Source organism: Amblyomma maculatum, chromosome 1 (assembly GCF_055883805.1).
Source record: "Amblyomma maculatum isolate TAMU_Amacu chromosome 1, ASM5588380v1, whole genome shotgun sequence".
NCBI classification, from domain to species: domain Eukaryota; kingdom Metazoa; phylum Arthropoda; class Arachnida; order Ixodida; family Ixodidae; genus Amblyomma; species Amblyomma maculatum.
The window spans coordinates 366282397-366301557 of NC_139344.1; the positions used below are offsets into that span (position 1 = coordinate 366282397).

At 43.8% G+C, this 19161-nt stretch overlaps 1 long non-coding RNA gene across 1 annotated transcript in view; it reads right to left on the minus strand.

Moving 5' to 3' along the window:
* Positions 1-4209: 4209 nt before the first annotated feature.
* Positions 4210-19161, minus strand: part of LOC146208037 (uncharacterized) — a 30545-nt gene continuing 15593 nt past the window's right edge. The window contains exons 2-5 of the long non-coding RNA XR_014703361.1: positions 16181-16332; positions 14277-14345; positions 10939-11025; positions 4210-4801 (exon numbers count right to left, since the gene is read on the minus strand). This is a non-coding gene — a long non-coding RNA (uncharacterized LOC146208037). The remainder of the gene's footprint in view (positions 4802-10938; positions 11026-14276; positions 14346-16180; positions 16333-19161) is intronic.

Consider the following 19161-nt stretch of genomic DNA (forward strand, 5'->3'; position numbering starts at 1 on the left):
TTTCGAGGTCTGTTACTATGTCTTTGGTTGAGTTTCGAACATCTTGGAAGATCTTGTTGGTAATTTCTTTGAATGTGATAGGCATTGGGTGGGCCCAGAGTAGACTTCCCGAGCAAGATTGAGTACCCGGGGAGAGAGCGCGCGGGCCGCCTGATCGGCTAACTCATTGCCCAGGAGTGCCTAATGGCCGGCAGCCCAGATGAGGTTACAATTTGGAGGGTCGCTCGACAGCAATTTTTGTAGGATGCGCTTGTCAAGAGGAGGTATCCAACTCAGCTCATAATTCCGACAGGCCCCCTTGGAGTTGGTAAGGATGTGTTTTACTTGGGGGAAGGAGAGGGCGAGCGCAATGGCGATTTCCTCCGCGTTGTGTTGTGGGCGTAAAACGCGAGTCCTGCCACTGTGTTGGTGTTGTGGACCACTACCGCGGTGAACCACCTCCCACGGTAGGGACCGGCAATGTCCACGTAGTATACATGTTGTCGATGATAATGCCGCTCCAGTGCTTCCGCACGCGCCTGGCGACGGCCATTATGGTTAGAGTGTGACATGTTGCCGGGATGCGTATTAGCAAACCATATCTCGTAGGGGCACTCGAGCAGACGAGTGCTCCTACGAAGTACCGGGGAGAGGACAGATCCCTGGGGCGTTCCTCTGCCCCCGGTACTGATGGGCTCGGACCTAAGTCCCACGAAGCTAACTTCAGTTTGCCTGCAGGTGAGGAAATTTTTGACATAGTTGAAGCACTTGCTTCCCACTCCAGCTGAATTGAGGCCTTCGCGAACCGCTCTGTGCTCAACATTATCAAATGCCTTAGTGAGATCAAGTCCCAGGATGGCTCTATATGATGCATTATCCTCGGGAGCATCCATGATGTCGTGCTTTAATCTGAGCATTACATCTTGTGCGTTTAAGGTACCGAGTCAGCACCATTAGGATCCTGGGGTATTTCCTACAGCAGAATAGGAAAACATCACCATCCTGAAAAAGCTGCAGACGTATGTCGACCAGGTAACGGGGATATTCAGGCGAATCTCTCTCAGGAACAAAGGCCTCGGAGAACACTGCCTAATAAAACTGCTTCGTGCCTTTGTAATCAGCAGGATAGCTTATGCCACCCCATTTCTCAATCTCACTCCTGGTGAAGTAGAGAAGTTAGAGAAAATGATCAGAACGTAATTCAAAAGGGCTTTAGGCATCCCCCCAACTCGTCGACAGAGAAGCTTCTAGCTATAGAATGCATAATACCTGGGAAGAGATTGCTAAAGCGGTCAGAGAGGCCCAGATTTGGCGGCTCAACTCCACTGTAGTGGGCCGAAAAATACTGCAAGAACTACAGCTTCAGTCAGGTGAGCCACCCTATGTCGCTGAACTCCTGGAGCTTGAGAGGCGGAAACTATTCAAAATTGCACCGATCCTTAAGAATATGCACCCGATTCATGACAAGGAACGAAGACAGCATAGAGAAAAATTTATTCAAAGCAAACTAATAAACGACCCTCCTGAGGAATCAGCCTATTGCGATGCTGCCTGCGGGCTAGAAGGGGCCGCGGTCATAGCAGTGGTACATGGGAACCACTCCCAGAAAGTAATTGGATCTAATAATACGCGTAACGCTTTAATAGCTGAAGAGGCTGCGATAGCGCTAGCATGTACCGGCACCAGAGCCAGAACTATCCTTTCAGATAATAAGGCGGCTGTTAGGAACTTCGGCAAAGGCCTAATTTCCAAGCAGGCGGCCAGTCTACTGAGAAAGTACCCGCTAAACCGGGAGGTTTCAGTCATCTGGATTCCAGCTCACGAGGGTCTACCAGGCAATGAGGCTGCCCATCGCCTCGCTCGAGATGTATACACCCGAGCGGCCATAGAGACCCCGCTACCCGGAGACAAAGACCCACTCATCACCTACAAGGAGTTCTCTGAGACTCCCAGACTAAACAAAAGGATCTATCCACCACCAGATAGGTCCCTAATACCCTCAAAATCCAGGGCCTCGCGAAAAATTCAGGTCAATCGTTTCTTTCTTCATGTTACTCTGCATAATGAGTTGACAGGGGACCCAGAGGCTTGCAATCTCTGCAACGTACCTCTGAGTCAAAATCACCTAATCTGACAATGCCCCGATTCTCCAGGAGTTAAAGAAACTGATCCCCTTGATCAAATTACCTGAGAGTCCTACATCTGCAGCCCAAATGTGGATGAACAAAAGATCGTCCTACGCCTGGCGGAGGAGGCTTAATGACTCCAAGATCTTCTCTGCTGCCACGGCGCAGGAGAGCCGGAAAGGAGACCCTCCCCCTGGCTGAGCCCCTGCCCCGAGGTCCATGTCGGTGTAAATAAAGTCTTCTCACTCACTCACTCACTCACTAAACAAGAAGTGAATTAATGTGAGGTAGATAATGTGACGTCACGCAACCGGAAGTTGAGCCGAAAAAAGGGCATAGGAAGGGATTGGCGCGCAATTTGAAAGTACCAAAGATTAAAATGAGCAAACAGGAAGTGAATCAAGCAATTAGAGGTGAGTAGTGAAAATCTAAATGGTGATGGTTGTAACGGCGTTTTTGGGCCGCCTGGGAAGCCGTGAGGCGATCCAGAGTAATTTTCCTGACGGCGTCGGCGCGTTCAAGCATAACTGCTGGCACTATCTTCGGCGGGCAGCAAACTGTCTAAAGGCAGCAGAGGGTCGCGGCAAAGAGGAGATAAAAGGGTGAGTAGCCAGTTGTATCTTGGACGGGACGAATCGTATGCAAATTTGACGAAAGAAAATTGACCATCCAGTCACGATGGTGGTCAGAAACGTATACATGGACAGCATGTCCGTAAGCGTCCGGTTAAGGCGCTCAGTAAAGCCTTTCGTCTGGGGATGGTATGGGTAGAGCATGACCGAAGCAAGTCGTTAACAACTTTAGAAATAAAATAGGTGCCTCCATCCGTAAGCAGTAGACGGGGAGCGCCATGAAGCAGGATGATGCCGTGAAGTAGGAAATCAGCGACGTCGGAGGCACAGCTGACCGGAATAGCTGACATATAGGGGGTGGAGTAATCAGTGGCGATCACAATCCATCATTTCCTGGAAGTTGATGTCGGTAAAGGCCCAAGGAGTTCAAGACCGGTGCGGAAAATGAATAAGTTGGGACATCGATGGGTTGAAGAATGCCACTAGTCTGAAGCTTCTGCTTTCCTCCAATTCTGGCACAGGTCACAAGCTGCAACGTAGCAGCGCACAAAGCGATAAAGACCAGGCCAGAAAAATCACCGGCGCACGCGCGTGCGTGACACTTCCAGGGGCCCTGCTGTAGGGGCGTCATGAATTTGGGCCAAAACAATATAGTGGATATGTGTAGGCACAACAAACAAAAAGACCGTGCCATCTTGGCGCATGTTTTTGTATCGTCACGCAGCATGAACATGCTAACGGAAGGATCGGAGTCATCGGTGCGCAGGTAGTTGATATTGGGTCGGAGGGAAGGATCAAGACTGTTCGGCGTCGATGCGCAGAAAGTACGGGATGATCAAAATGTCAGCAGTATGGTCAAGGGTTAAAATGGGCCAGGACAGGTGTAGCGGTGAGGGCCGAAATCAGGTCTTCAGAGGCGCGAGCTACATCAGGGCCCCAAGAGAAAGGCGCGTTCTTCTACGGTGGGCGAACCAGTAGTCAGAGAGGTGTGGGTGGCACCAAACGAATAATTGTTTCGTGATATGCGCGTCGGTACTTGAATTGAGGACCTAGAATTAAATTGTGTGAAAACTCGAGCAAAAACAGGCGAGTAGGGTCGCCTCCCAGTCCTCCCGGGTGGGGTTTGGGTTAGCTACTTTACCCTTGGGAAAAACACGGGAGACACGAGCTGGAAAAACACAGCTCAAAATTTCGGCAGCGACCATGTTCTGGTTCTCACCTTCAGCAAGGGCGTCAAAACGCGTCGCTTCAAAAAGCCCAAAATTACCGATTGGGACAGGTTTAGGCCAATCAGGGAAAACGATAAACCGCTTTTGGGCCCAGCCTTCGCCACCACTCTACTTGAGCTCCACGTGACCACAAATTTATTTTCCAGAAAAGCATTCGGTGATCTTTGTTTGCTTGCGAGCGCTTTGTAAGCTACGGCAGCATTGATTTTTAAGTTTGAAGGGCGTCTTGCACGTCTTAATTCTCCTCGTAAGTTACAGACAACTGCAGTGGCATATGAATGCCATCCACCGCTTTACCTCCATCTGGTGAATTCAATTTTATAAAGCTCATTTTCCACGCAGCAGTTTAGCAAGAGCGGGCTGAAGGCGTCCCGTAATGTTACCGTTAACTTGCAATCAATGAATGTTTGAGGATTGCATGTAAAAAGGACAAAATTTAATCACTTTTGAATTCAGTTTTCTAAAGGAGGTTCATTAAATCAGGAGAGATTATGAAATGAGTTTCGTTTTCCCAGTCAGTCAAAGCATTGGGGCCTAGGGACGTCTGAAGGGGAGTGGTATATCGTCGTTAAATCGGGTTTCGCTAAACCGAGTTTTTGGCTGTAATAGGCTCTTGGGTTTTGAAAGATAATATCATAGTCAGTGTGATTCGTTGGGTCCAGATGTGCAACAGAGGAGTGGAATTTCCGCAGATTGCTGGTAGATATGTTCGACCGGCTCCTCTATTTGGCGAGGGGTAATACATTTCTGCTGACCACCCAATCCTCCGGCTAGACACCACGGCAAAGGTCTCGGTGGTAGAGATTCACTGTAACGCCACAAATTTGTCCGAACTCGCTGGTACACTCTTCTGGAACGTCGTCTTCTGTGCCCTTCGATACGAAGAGGACACATTCTGAAACAGATCACAGTAGGAAATAATTATGAAACAGATGTCTGTTTACTACACTCAAAGGTATCTGCTAAATACTAAACAAAGGCTGAAGACAATAAACGCTGCGACTCCTTCGAGACTTACGTGTACAAACTACTGGTCGTTCTTTCAAAGTTGAGCTATTGGTTGTTTCAGTGCCCCGCGGCCTGTTACCACCGAAAATATTTTACAGCGGTAAGGATTGTCGTAATATGGATCATATCCCACGAAACACATAACGTCTAATAAACTTCTTTAAACAGCTCTGGAAGGCTACAAATATCTTGTTCTAGAACAAAACGTCTCACAGACGTGGACGGAAAGAAGTTTCCTGGAAAACTTCTTTAGCACGTCTATACTAAGACGCCTTTTCAAAGACATCTCAGATGTGTTTTTTAGAGACGTCCATTAGATATTTTTCCAAAGTCCTTTCAGCGATGTTTATTCAGAAACTTTTCACAAATACTATTGTAGAAAGGGTTTACTAACTTCTAAACGTCGGCAAAAAAATACTCCATGTTCCACCTGTTCACAATGTTGAATCCCTATTCAAAGAATGTTCATGAATCACAGCAAACATTTTCTACGCATGATTTATTGCAGCCACGGAATTAAACAATAATTACGGCACATAAATTGTTAGACAGCTTTGCATTATTCCAATGTCTCAACTTGATTATTTGATAATCAGGAACAGAAGAGACCGCTTTAAAATAATCTCGAACTTTGAAACTACGGTTCGTTCTAGCGGGAACCGAAGCCCCGTCATTTACGGTCCAGCTAACCTACCGCTCGTAAGGCTGCATGGATTGCACACCGGTCCTGAAAGACGAGGGGAGGCACGCGAATGACAACACTTTTTTCATGCTACGAATGCCTCTTTATTCCAGCTTGCCTGGCCAACACCAGAAAATCACCGTATTGCCACTCGTAAGGCCGCACTTGGGTAGCATACGGATCCTGAAAGACGACGGGAGGCACGCGAATGACATGCTTCTACTCCGGCTTGCCTGTGAGCACGAGAAAACCGCCGCTCTGTTGTTTGTTGCTTGGGCAAGAGAACAGTCAGCAGGAGAGCCGATCGTACGCTCAAACATCGTTCGGCGCGCTGAAGCCTGCTGCGTGGTGGCGCTCTGCTCGATGCCGATGCGATTTACAATTTGTCAACATTGCTTCATCGATTCTGGCTTTTTTTCCTTGTTTCTTTGCAAAGCATACAACTCAAATTAAAAATAAAATTAAACTCATAATTGTTTTTGTAATATTGGGTTTTGTAGGCCAGGTTGCTTTATTACCATTTTGGCGCTGCAGTCGCTAGCGACTACTTGCTACCCGCGCGCACCGATCGTTCAACTCATCTTTTCTCGTCTTTCGACATGCTCAACGGTCACTCAACGTGCTCTCGATGGTGTGTGTTCGGTGTGCTGTCTTTGTTTCCCGCGCTTGGACATTTACGCTGATTTTGCAGCTTTCCCGCACTGTATTTTACAACCACTGCTGCGCTGTGATATGGAGCTTATATTTCTCAACAGTAAGTAACTTTCCACTTCTCTTGTATGGTGAAAGCAGCACGCCGCAGTTGAGCCGCAGATGCGTCTAACTAGCGCGCTAGAAACACGGGTAGATAGAAAGACAAACACATATTGCGTGTTTGTCTTTCTATCTGGCCATGTTTCTAGCGCTGTTTTAACGTACTGTCCAACCAACTCGCCCAACAAGCAACTTAGCTGTATTGTATTGGCTTTGTTAACTTCACTGATGCGTGCTAAGTATGTGCGGTAGCAAATGCAGAACTGAAGGAATATATCTTGAGGAGTTATTTTGTTGCTAATGATCGTGTTGAAGATGTGGAATTATATGAGTCTATTCAAAAAAATTCCGGCACTTCACGGGCATCAGATGTAGAATATTCGTGTTTTCTTCCAATAAATAGTTGGTAGTTGTGCGCATATGGTGTCCTATTCGTTTTTGTTGTCATCTTTGCACCGTAGCGTTTTCAAATCAGTAACCTCAGCTCACTTTAAGGTTTTCTATGTATGCACAGGGTGAATAAAGCTATCTTCTCTTAAAGCATACTAGAAAAGACTGTTCTTTAAGTTCACGGTAGGTCAGTGCCAGAAGCATAAGGCCACTGCCTCGACCTCGTTTTGTGGTGCGAGCTATGAGGGATTTTTTTTTTCGTGCATGGCCTACTAGGTGAATGATTTCAATGGCGTTCATGGTAGGTCCGGGCATTTTGAATAGATGCTAGTAGTATCTCCGTATTTTGGTGTTTCCTTTCTCCGTGCATATTTTTTTTTTTCTTAAAAACCCCACTAAACTCAGGCACGTAGCTCAACTGCCACTGCCTTTGGCTCGTTTGATTATTTTGAACCTTTTTTTTTTGTCTTTGCAGGTTTCTGGAATCTTGTCTGTCTTAAAGACTCCTGGAAAAGGCAGAACCTGGAGTTTACAATAAGCCATTGAATTTAGCTCATCAGCCAATGCCTTCAGTGTGCATTATGATTTTATATATCTGTGCAAGTTATAAAAATATTTTTATGCAGAACCTTATGGGTGGATGGTTCCAGTGAGTTTACACCAGTGCATTTGCATGCATGCCTGTAACTTAACTGTTTTTTGCCAGTGCCGGTTGTTTGGAATTTACTTTTGCAGAAGAACCTTCAAAAAAGGCTTCTAAAATACATATTGTCAACAAGTTTGTTTGCTGATTGCTTTTACTTTTGTAAATGGAGTGCAATACAAATTCGGACTGGAGAAGCATGGGTTCTTCATACATTCAGCATGTGCATTCACTATTGAGTGTAGGGATTTGTAGTTTGTGCTCATTGTCCTCAATTCTGCATGTAAGTTCACACAATAGTCTGCTTTGAGAGCATTTTTTTTCTAAATTTTAAATTTTACAGGAAACTGGGGAGAGGGTGAATTGTTGAAGGCTTGCATTTTCTACAGCACTATAAGAAACAGCTAGAGATGGCACATACTCGGTGGAGTGGTAAAGGAGTAAAATTTAAAATTCTATAAAAATTTTAAAATTTTAATTCTCTTCAGCCCACTGACTTTGTGCCATCTCTAGCTGTGTCTCATTGTGTTGTACAAAGTGCAAGCCTCCATCAATTCGCCTTCTCCCCAGTTAACTGTGTAATTTCATTGAATTTAGAAAAAAAAGCTCTCACAGCAGAGCACTGTGTGACCTCACATGCAGAATTGAGGACAATGAGCAGAAACTGCAAATCGTTACACATCTAAAACAAGAATAGAGACGTTCTAGCCAAGAGGGTTTAAAGATGTCTGCTAGCACAGCTATAGCAGAACTACAGCTAGAAGCAATGTCTAGAACGAGTATAAAAATTTTCTAGGCGAGAAGTTTTCAAGACTTCTACTGGCGTAGCGTTAGCAGAGCTAAATCGGAGCTACAGGAAGGCTTGTAGCTCTTGGGTCTACAGAACATCGCAAATGAGACTTCTTTTAGAAGTGCCCATTTCTTGGCCTAGACATATTCTAGATGTCAATTAGCTCTTTTTGTGTTTCGTGGGATAGGTAACGTGAAAGCAGTGCAATGTTTATATCTGCGCCGAACAAGGCGCGATGATACCACGAACTTAAAATGGCGATGTTCGTCGTTACTGCGTATCAGTAGGGTGGCTAGAATGGGGCCACCCTAGTATCAGTAGCTCTGACTGTCGAGAGCGCGTGATTTTGCGATAACTTCGCAAACAGCAAGCGTGCTCTTCACGGCGCTAACGTATTTGTCGCTTATCGGATATGCCAGCAGGAAATAGAGCGTCAACCAAGGTAACCTATTCTCAGGGAAAAACAACTGCTTCTTCCTTAATTGAGAGTAGCATTAAGCATGAAATGAGCTTATCACCCGCGTAGCACGTATGTGTCCTGTCTCCATTTTTTCAGCTTAACCAGTTTTGACGGCGGCTCTACTGAAATGCACTGCGATGTAGAGCCGTACGCGGCCACTCGTCGAGACAGGTCTGAAAGCTTACCGACTGAGACTGAACCTTGTTTTAGTGCACGTGCACCAGCAGAAATCAGCCTGCACCGTCGAGCAGTGTCAGGGTGAAGAAATAGAGCTCTTTGCGTCTCTCATAGCCTGAGTTGCTTTGGGAAGTTGAACACCACAAACGTAAATAAATATCATTACTGGTCATGCCAATAAAAGGATGATGTCGAACTCGTGGTGTATTGTTCGGTCGGCGCACGCATACTGTCGCGATAGCAATTCACTTAGCGCTGTAGGCTTGTTCATCAAGTGTTGCCAGGAATTCGCGTGCGCCATTAGGGTAGCGTAGGACAAAGCGTAGATTGTTTCGCTCTGTGTGCAAGGTTTACCTAGCACTGGACTAGGACGACCCCTCAGTGATACGGACAGTTGAGATAGTTGGTACATTCTGTTGAGAATAACAGCGTTGAGGCGAAGCACAAACGAAGAGAACAGAACCGGCGCAAACTATCATCTGTCTCTCTATCATGACGACCAGGCTTCCGTACAAATCTCTTTCTCGAGGATTCGGCAGCCTTTCTGGCTCTTTCAATGCAGATTGCGGTGCAATTACACTGTAATGATGTGAGATCAGCATGATCACGTCTGTCCCCTTGACGAAGGTTTACGACGTCAGCTACCATCAAAGCAGTCAGGAAACTGCTCCATACCTAGTGCAAAACCTGAGTCACGAAAACCTCATACTGATCTTATACCAAACTCATACAAATGTCATACAATCTCATTTTTCTGATACGTTGAATGATATTTGTATGAGATGATATGAGATCTTTACGAGTTTAGTATAAGCACCCACCTATGAGGTTATTGATATCTCATGGCTTTTTTGGTAGGGATTCGTTTACGGCTTGATGTAGCGCACACAAACAGCTATCGTCATAATTAGAGAGCTGATACCAGTCCGAACCGCTTGAACTACAATGTGCCAGAGACAACATTTCATGGTAACTGTGAGCGCCCTCACTACATTGATGAGAGCTACTAGGGAATCGGAGACAACTCTCTGGGAGTTGGAAAGCCGGCCTCTTTCGGAGAAAACTATATGTTATGCGCCATGGCGAAACTGTCTGACGTGTGCGACGAGGGCTCTCTTCGAAGTATTAAGAGAAACGGGTTTAGATTGCCGCATGTGACATCTGCGTGTGTTGTGATGTGTGCGAGAACATAATTTACAGTGCGTACCCCTATTTACATACATATTTCTGCTGGAAAATGTCTATTTGGAGCTTGTTCTGGCGGTTTGGTGTGCCTGCTTTACGAGTTTATGCCTGCATCAGGAAACGCAGAGCTTACCTCTGCACCTGTGCCGGTATGTGGGCAGTGATTACTGGTGTGTGCGGACTAAATGGGCTGCATGTGCGCTGAACGAAGTGCAACGAAAAGGGAAAGTTCTTCTTTACAACTCCATCTGTGTTTATGAACTATTGTGCATGAAAGACATTTGCTGTATAGTGACGTGAATGTAATGCCGCCAAGTGTGTGCGAGGTATCCTCAGCAATTTGGACCACAACGAATAATTTTATTGTACCATGTCATCTTCACCGTCTATTGGCCCACTAACTCTCTCCCTTATTCACTTTTTCTCCTTCCTCTCCGTGGAGTCGCAGGCCAGGGTCTCTACAGCCGACATTTCCGCTTTTCCTTAGATCAAACCAATTTCTTTCTCTCTCTCTTAGGAATGAAACTGAATGTGCTCTTATGAGCCTTACTCCACTTGAAACCAACATTTCAAAGGCTTTGCGTGACACCTCGAGTGATTATTTCATTTTTAAGTATTCATTCCCAGTCGGAAAAAAACTACAGAAAATTTTCTGATGTTACGACAGAATTTCTGTGCGGTTTTTGACGGGAAACCTGTTGTGACAACAGAACATTCTGTCGTAACATCAGAAATATCTGTAGTTACAACAAAAAAGTGCTACAGAACTACAGACAACAGAAATATACTACAGAAAAGTACTACAGAACTACAGAAAAATCTGATGGTTACGACAGAACTACAGGATATTTTGTCGTGTTTTTGACAAAGTTCTGTAGTTTTTTTTCGACTGGGATTATGCTTCATAATAGCCACATCAATCATGGGAAGACAATGGTACTTACGCTCTCCGCCATGGTAAGGTCCGTCAACCACATAGCAGTTTATGATGTTAGTGTACCGAATTATTCCAACGAATTTCTGCCCAGGGTCTGGAATCGAATAACAAGACAACTAATTTCTATATGCAGCAGAACTGAGCAATAATTGGAATCGAAAAAATTTATGTCGGGGCCAAGTTTCAGTAGAAACATTCTCTTAATAGCAGCAGTAGGTGATGCGGTGGCGCACTGTGTTTTGAAAGCAAGTCTAAAACATTGCATTAAGTTTGTTTCGTATTGCAAGAATTGACATAAATCTAAATATCACGTCACTAACACTGAAGTTTTAGTGCTCGCTGTTGTTCGTAAACTTTAATTTCACGATATAAATAGCTGCGAAAAGCCTGGTAATAAAATGAATGGGATAAATAAAAAAAAAATTCAAATGCAGGCATTATCGCTGTGGAATTTCGCGAAAATGGATAGATATATATAGGACCCTTTCTTTACTGAAACATTTACTGGCACATCATTTCCATGATTTCCAGTAGGTTTTACACTCCTGAAAAATCGCTACCATTTGATCTCAAATGTAACAGTTCTGGCAATGAATTGCTCTTTCATAAAAATATCATATCGTTATTTTTTACTTATCTTTAAATTGAGATTTTCATCGCAGTACTTTTTGCGATATTCTTGCAATTTTCTCGGGGCTATCGTAAAGAATTTTTCAAGGAATGGTGGCCGGTAACAGCAGTGAAAGGCCTCCTGGTTAGCAACGAGAACCTATGGAAAACCCTCGTGCTCATCCGGGACAGAGACGACCAGCTCCGGGCTGTCCATTTGAATGACGACGCCACCAGAGATTAATTTAGAGCTTTTGGCCATCTTCTAAGCGGAAAGACCACGACCTCTATTCTTTTAGAGCGCAGCCTTTATATCGAGCCGAGTCACAGCTAGTGCCGTTGTCGTTGTGGACTCGTGAAAGAGATGCACAAGATACGAGAGAATTACGAACCAAAGAAAATTACTCGTAGGAAGAGAAAGAAGAGCCACGTGCTCTATTTTACTCGCTCGTGGCTCTTCGGTAGGATGTGTTGTTGGGCTAGTTGGTGCATTACTTCAGACATGATACAGTTCCGCGAAAAGAGACACACACAAGACAGGGTACAGGACGAGGGCAATTACTACGACCTGTTCATTGGAAGAAAAAGGGAACATACTTAAACCCTCGATCACGCATGCGTTCATAGCTTAATCGTTCTCAACCCAGCCGGCATCAGGAATCAGCAGCGATATAGCTGAACACGTATGAGTAGACACTTAAAACGAAGGCAACAAAATATAAACGAAGCAGAATTTAGCAATAGCAGTCAGTCACTCGTAACAAAAGCAGTGTCAAGTATTGGAAGCAATAGCAGTCAAAAACCTAAAACGCAACAACAAAACAAACAAGGTAAAATAAAAAAAAAAAATAAAACGAAAGGTAACTAACAAACAATTGTTGCAATAGCAGTCAGTCACTCGTAGCAAAAGCAGTGTCATGTAGTCGAAGCAAGAGCAGTCAACAAGGTCAGTTGTTGGGCGAGTTGGTGACGATGTTCCATATCTACAGCGCGATAAACGGGACAAGAGAACGCAGCGCTGTGTTTGTCGTTATTGTGTTCTCTTGTCCCGTTTATCGCGCTGTAGATATGGAAGAGCAGTCAAGAACCTAAAATGCTATAGGAAGAAGAAATACAAAAAAAAAAGGTAAAATAAAGCCACTGTACTTCCAAAGACAGGTCGTCAGACGCAAGTGACAATCAGTAGACGCCGAGTCTCGAAACCTAGATCATTTTATCGAGATAAGCTTTCTCCCTTTTGTGCAGCACAACAGGAGAACCGCTGATACAGCCATTTCCTTTTTTATTTATAAGCTACGCTTCCATTAGTTCACGTGTGAGTGAATTGCGACTCTTGCCCAGAATCCTAATCTCAAACAGCCGAAGCTGACAACCCCTGCAGGACACCCAATGCTTAGCCAAATTAGACCAAATTAGACCCTTTCTCGGTTGTTAATGATAAGTTGTGTTCCCGTGCACAATCGCCCACGCAGCCTCCAGTCTGGCCTACATACATTTTTAGACATCCACGTGATCCTTTCGAACAACGATGTTTGCTGGTTGTATCGCCCCAGAGTCCAGAAGGGCCTGTTGCCCTGTAGTTCGGTGCACTCAAAATAATTAAGAGGGGGATTTTCGCTCTGTGCCTCGAATCCGCCCTCATGACGACGTGTCCACACAAAATTCAGGAAAGTTTTAATGATCAGATGGGCAGGTTTTCAGTTGCCGGTTTTCCCTGTGCAATCGTGGCAGCTGTGGATAAGACGCTGCTGAAAAAGATGAAGATGATCTAGGTTAAGAGGCCCAGTACCTACTGATTGTCACTTGCGTCTGACGACCTATGTTTAGTGGTATAGTGGTTTTATTTTACCTTTTTTGTTTTCTGGTTTTTAGGTTTTAGGTTTTGACTAGTTTTGCTTCGACTACATGACACTGCTTTTGCTACGAGTGATTTATTGCTATTGCAACATTTTTTTTTGCTAGTTGCCTTTGGTTGCTTTTATTTTACCTTGTTTGTTTTGTTTTTAGGTTTTAGGTTTTACTTCCAATACCTGGCACTGCTTTTGCTGCGATTGACTGACCGCTATTGTTAAGTTCTGTTTCGTTTATATTTCGTTACATTTATTTTAAGTGTCTAGTCTTACGTGTTTTGCCATGTCAATGCTGATTCCTGATACCGGCTGGGTTGAGAGCGATTAAGCTATGAACGCATGCGTGGTAGGATCCCTTTTTCTTCCAATAAACAGTTGGTAGTTTGCGCTCGTCCTGTACCCTGTCTTGTATATGTCTTTTTTCGCACAACTATATCGTGGCTCTTCTTTCTCTTCTCCTCAGAAATTCTATTTGGATCGTGATAGAATTGAAGATTTCTTCATAACTCCGCACAAATACATACAAGCATCTCTTGAAATCTTTGGCTTCTGCATATCGTAAAACGCTTAAATATCGGCGCTCACGTCTCGTATCAGAAAGTGTCTTTAGAATTTGTTTGGCAAAGCAGAGATAGTTCAATCATTAAACAAAGATCCAAGTTTTGAAAAAAAAAAAAAATTCGCAAGTAACTCCATTTATGGCAAGTGTGAGCTGCAGGAAACATGAGCAAAGTGTGCATGACAAGCGGCGGTATTTACTTTCGCTCGCATGTGTGCAAAACATTGCCCTGCGTATAAAGCTAGCTTCCTTCAATAAAGATAGGAAATCTGCTACCAGAGCTATCGTTACTATATATGGAAGCTAATGCAGAAGATATTAACTTACCTTCCTCAGTGTAGTACTCAAATCTATCTGGCGTGGACCCTTCTGTTACATAGAAGGATACATTTTTTTCTAAAAAAAAAAAAAAGAAAACACATTTTTGATATTAACCTGTTTTCATTTATCACTCGCAACGTGGAGAACTCAATCAGCCAAGTTGCCAACCGTTGCTCCTGTTGCCAACCGTTGTTGCCAACCGTGTTCTTGTTGCCAACCATTGTCTTGTTAAAGGAACATACTCTGCACTATAACATACATTGGGTCCCTGGTTCTGAGAATGGGACAAGGTCTGCATCAAAAGCAAAAACATTCCGCCATGTGCAGCGGCTTGTTCAGAACTGTATAGTAATCATTTGATTGCGCTGCTAGTCAGTGTCACGGCTGTCATACTCGACGTGCATGTGAAGCTCCTTTACCATTGAGTCAGTCATCAACCAAAGTTATACATACGATTGGTTAGTGTAGTTTCAGGCGTTGCCTTTCATAAAATGTTTATTTATTTTACATACCCTCAATAATCGCTGAAACATTGAAGAGTAGAGTGGAATACAGTGATACAAATAAAATGAATACGCGGTGATATTTGCTAGAACAGTGAACACTTGACGCAGATCACAATATCGACTTAATTACCAAGTTACAACAACTAAAAAAAATAAAAGCAACAAACACCTGAGTACGAAAAAAAGTAAATAATAGGCACAGTTAGAAAACGCTATTTAGCACGCACAAAATACAAAATGGTACACAGCCAATGAGAAAAAAAAGAGTAAAACAGAAAACCAACTACATAAGCAATTGTTATATAGAATAGCAGAACACGTAAGCAAGACCCAAACGTGATCACTGTGACCTCGTGTGATATGGCTTAAAATGCGTGGCATTTGCGCTGGCAGTTGGTATAGTTCGCAGTTCCCAGGTAGTTCACAGCCTGGCAAATCGCAGGCTGTTGGCAGCTCGCAGCTGCGCCAGTTTATACGCAGGAGTGTATGAACAGCTCCTGATATCTCGTGGGAGGGCGGTTAGGATCAACACTACTTACTTGTATATCTCAGGGCTAAATCCTCGTAAGCGTTTTGGGAGAGAACGAAAGTTTGACACTGAAAATGGGATCTCGGCGGTAGCATGGACTCAACGTATGGGAAGAGCGACTATGATAAGCGACTATGGCAAAATTGAACTCAGACTTGAAAACTGTAGCATTCTCACAATCACAACTTGAGATAATTAGACGGCAAATGTTTTTACGCCTTTTGACACCGCAATATTTGGAGCACATTCCGTTGAGGGCGCGGCTACTTGCTTTGTTGGTTAGCTTTTTTGGGGGGCCGTAACGTTACCCCTAGGAATGTCGCCTGCATTTATATCCTTACATTTAGCCCCCAGCCTGCCTGTTCGATACATGCGAGCCAGAGTCCCTTCTATTTCGCACAGCTACACGTAAGAAGACCCTTTTCTACTCCATTATTTCTAATCTATCATGCGTTGCTCTCTTCCATAACCCCCTACCCCTAACCCCCAATTTTCCCGAATAAAGCTAATCAACCAATCAATCAATTAGTCATATGGAGTGCTCAATGCCATTGCAAGGCGACCGTTGTCAGCTGAAGGAATTCTTCTGGGTGGAATAATCTCTTTACATCATACGCATGAACGGAACGCTTCAATTCGAGCGCTCCAAGATGACGCTGAAAGCAACATAGGGAAACTTTGAAAAAAAATATAAATTTTTAGTAATGTGTGTGCAGCTACCACTCGTGAAACAATTTTAATGGCGCTTGAGATGAGCAGCCATACCCGAGGATGCCTTAATAAAAATTGTTGGCTTCTTTGAGCAACTTAAATTGGTTTTATGTGGACAGCTTCGGCATGCATGGTAGTAAATGTGTAAAAGCTGATATGCTTACTTTTCTCCTTCATCGTGGCCTCTAAAAAGAAAGAGATAGGTGGCTGTTTTTTTCTTTGCGTTGAATTCCGTCCGTTTTAGGGTCAAACATTCCATAATGGTGTCATTGCTGGAGTCGGAGATCGCCACAAGGTTTGGAAACCTTGAAAACACCTGTGAAGATGACGCATATGTGTTTCTGATGTACAAATGCAGTGTACAGCAGTGCTTAACAGTTCGTGCTCTTTGTTTGTAGCTACGCTGCAGAAAAATAGCACACAACAAATTAATATGAACTATGGTTAAGGGCTTGGGAAAGCCACATTTGCGAATAAAAAAATGACGAGTTTTGAGGATTTGTTCCAGACACCGAGATTATAGTTAGTAGCCTTTAAGAAAGTTTGACTGTCACGTAAGACCAGACGTGTTAAACTACGCGTATTGGGACTGCATTATTTGCAGGTCTGTCAGAAGGGACGGTAATTTACGAAATACAGTCTCGAAAGATTAGAAAAAAAAAAACATTTTAATTCAATGCGTATTTTATGCGTTATTTCTTTCGTCTGAGAGAGATCAAGATTTGAGTCTGTGACAACCAAACTTGCTTTGCTTACAAGAGCCGAACATGAAGTTTTGGAATGGACACTTTTTTTTATAGTGCCCAAGAGATTACCCTACATGAGCCACGATACGGAATTTAGAATTTAATAATTTATATAATTTTGTTCTCGTCCCATGTCGGTTCAAACCGCCGAGGGACGGCTTTGACGTCACACAATAGTATAGATTGCTTGAGACGTGGGAAAGCTGCGATTCATTTTTTTAAGTTTAAGTTCCGAACAAACTTACCAAATAGTTGAGACGTTAATATAAGAAAGTCGGAAAAGTGAGCAAATTACGTGTCCTTCGCGCCACGTTTAATCATCTGTAACGTTACACCCAGCGCTCCGCTGCTGAACAGAAAAAAAAAAAGAAAAAAAAAACTTCATGAAAGAAAAGTATTTCCAACTTATTTGCCGCTTCTTTTCGCAATGCATGTAGCTTCGAAAGTTTTATATTGTGCGATGTCTCATTCCAGAGACATTAAAAAGCACTGAACAAGTGTAGACGGGGGAGCTTCAGTTCGCAAGCCGAGTCAAAGTTTCGACAAGTGGACTTGTCTTCGTCTCGACTTGCGAACTAAGGCTCCTGTAGAGCCATCTTTTTTCTCTCGTTCTGCCGAAGACAGAAAACACTATAGAAATCCGGTGTATGTTATGCTTAAAGGAGCAGCGACAATAACCCTAGTGAAAAAAAGCCCATGAGTCACAATAATCTCATACAGATTTCTCATACTAAACTCATACAAAACTTGTACGAATGTCATATAATCTCATACAGATATCATTCAACGTATGAGGAATATATGAGATTATATGAGAGGTATATGAGTTTATTATGAGTTTCGTGTGAGAAACCTGTATGAGGTTATTTTGACTCATACAGTTTTTTTTGCTAGGGAATCCTATCAGAAAGACTTCGTATACAAGATACCACACCAGTGATATCATGTGCGCGCATCAGACAGACTGCATTGTATACAATAGGAGGCTGACACGCCTACAGGCTTTCAGTGAAATTCTGGGAGAAAATTCTTTCTTATATGTTCCCTTACCTCAGTATGATGATCGGTCCTTTTAGATATTTTAGCCCTATAGTCACACTGTCCGCCGAAGAAGCGTCATTTAGGAGCATGAGCAAGAACTCTTGAGAGAAGAACTGTTTCAGCAAGCGGACCTTGATTGCGCCTTCGACTGTCCACCCCACCGATTGACTAGCAGCGGCAACAACTCATTTTTGTAAATAGACGTAGCCTTCAACGAATGGCTTTTCGTCCTCGCTATAGTATATTGCACACACAGATACGTTTTCCGCCGATAGTAATTAGCGCGTGTGTAGTGTTTGTGTAGTCCTTGTTCGTTGCTCTTTTTTGAATGCTGTCAATGAACCAGTAGCCCATATTCTCACACTACTGTTCGAAGACTCCTCACACGTTTTTCGGGAAGAACTACGTGAACTGCAGCAGACCTGGACCCAGTCTCAATTAGCGAACTCAAGAATATCATACAAGCCAACATGTTGCGCCCAAGGAGCTCCGGCTAGCAATTGACCCACCGCACTGAGGACTTCGGGTAATTGCCGAATAACATCCTATCCTCGTTGTAGCCCGACAGATCGTATTAGTGGTGTTCTCGTTGAGATGAACACGCTTTATAAGGGCGACACCCTGTGGTCCACACCGCCTCACTCCACGAACGAATAAAGACTCCCCACTGATCGCGTATGTATCTGTCTGTTTCGTGATATTTTTCCAAGTGCCCACGAACCGTTCGGGATCTTGAAATGACGTTGTGCTTTAAAATGGAAGTTTTACTCTCTGGGTTGCAGCTACCGAGATCGCCGGGTGCAGGCTAGAGCTGCACCTTTTACCTGGAGCTCTTCACGAGGCCCTACCTTGTCTTATTCGCCTAAGTTTCAAAGTCTGGATTAGGATATTTAGAAGTGAAGTGGTACTCCGGGCTGAATACTAAGACTTATTAAATTTGCTTGTAAATTTGCTAGTTCGCATGTAGCGCTTTAACTAAATACTTAAAAAACCATCGGCGCTTATCATACTCGAACCGGTCGGGTTCTAGGGTTCATCATCCTAGCATCATAACGACTGAGCCACAGCGACGGGTGCCTCCGCCCGTTATAACCTGGTATAGGTTGGTTAAATCTCTCTCATTTTTTTCTCAAGCTTGTTTCATGTTTAAGCGATTTGTTTTTGAATGTAAATTGAGGTATGTAAATGGACTAATGTTTCGGCGCTATCGCCACAAACCTCCGCATACGAAAACATACGTACTGCGGACGTCCCGACATGTACAGTATATAAGAGAAATGCGCAACAACTTGGACAGGACACAGGAAGAAACACATACAACAGTTCACGACATGTACACTCGGCGAGGATCTGACGAC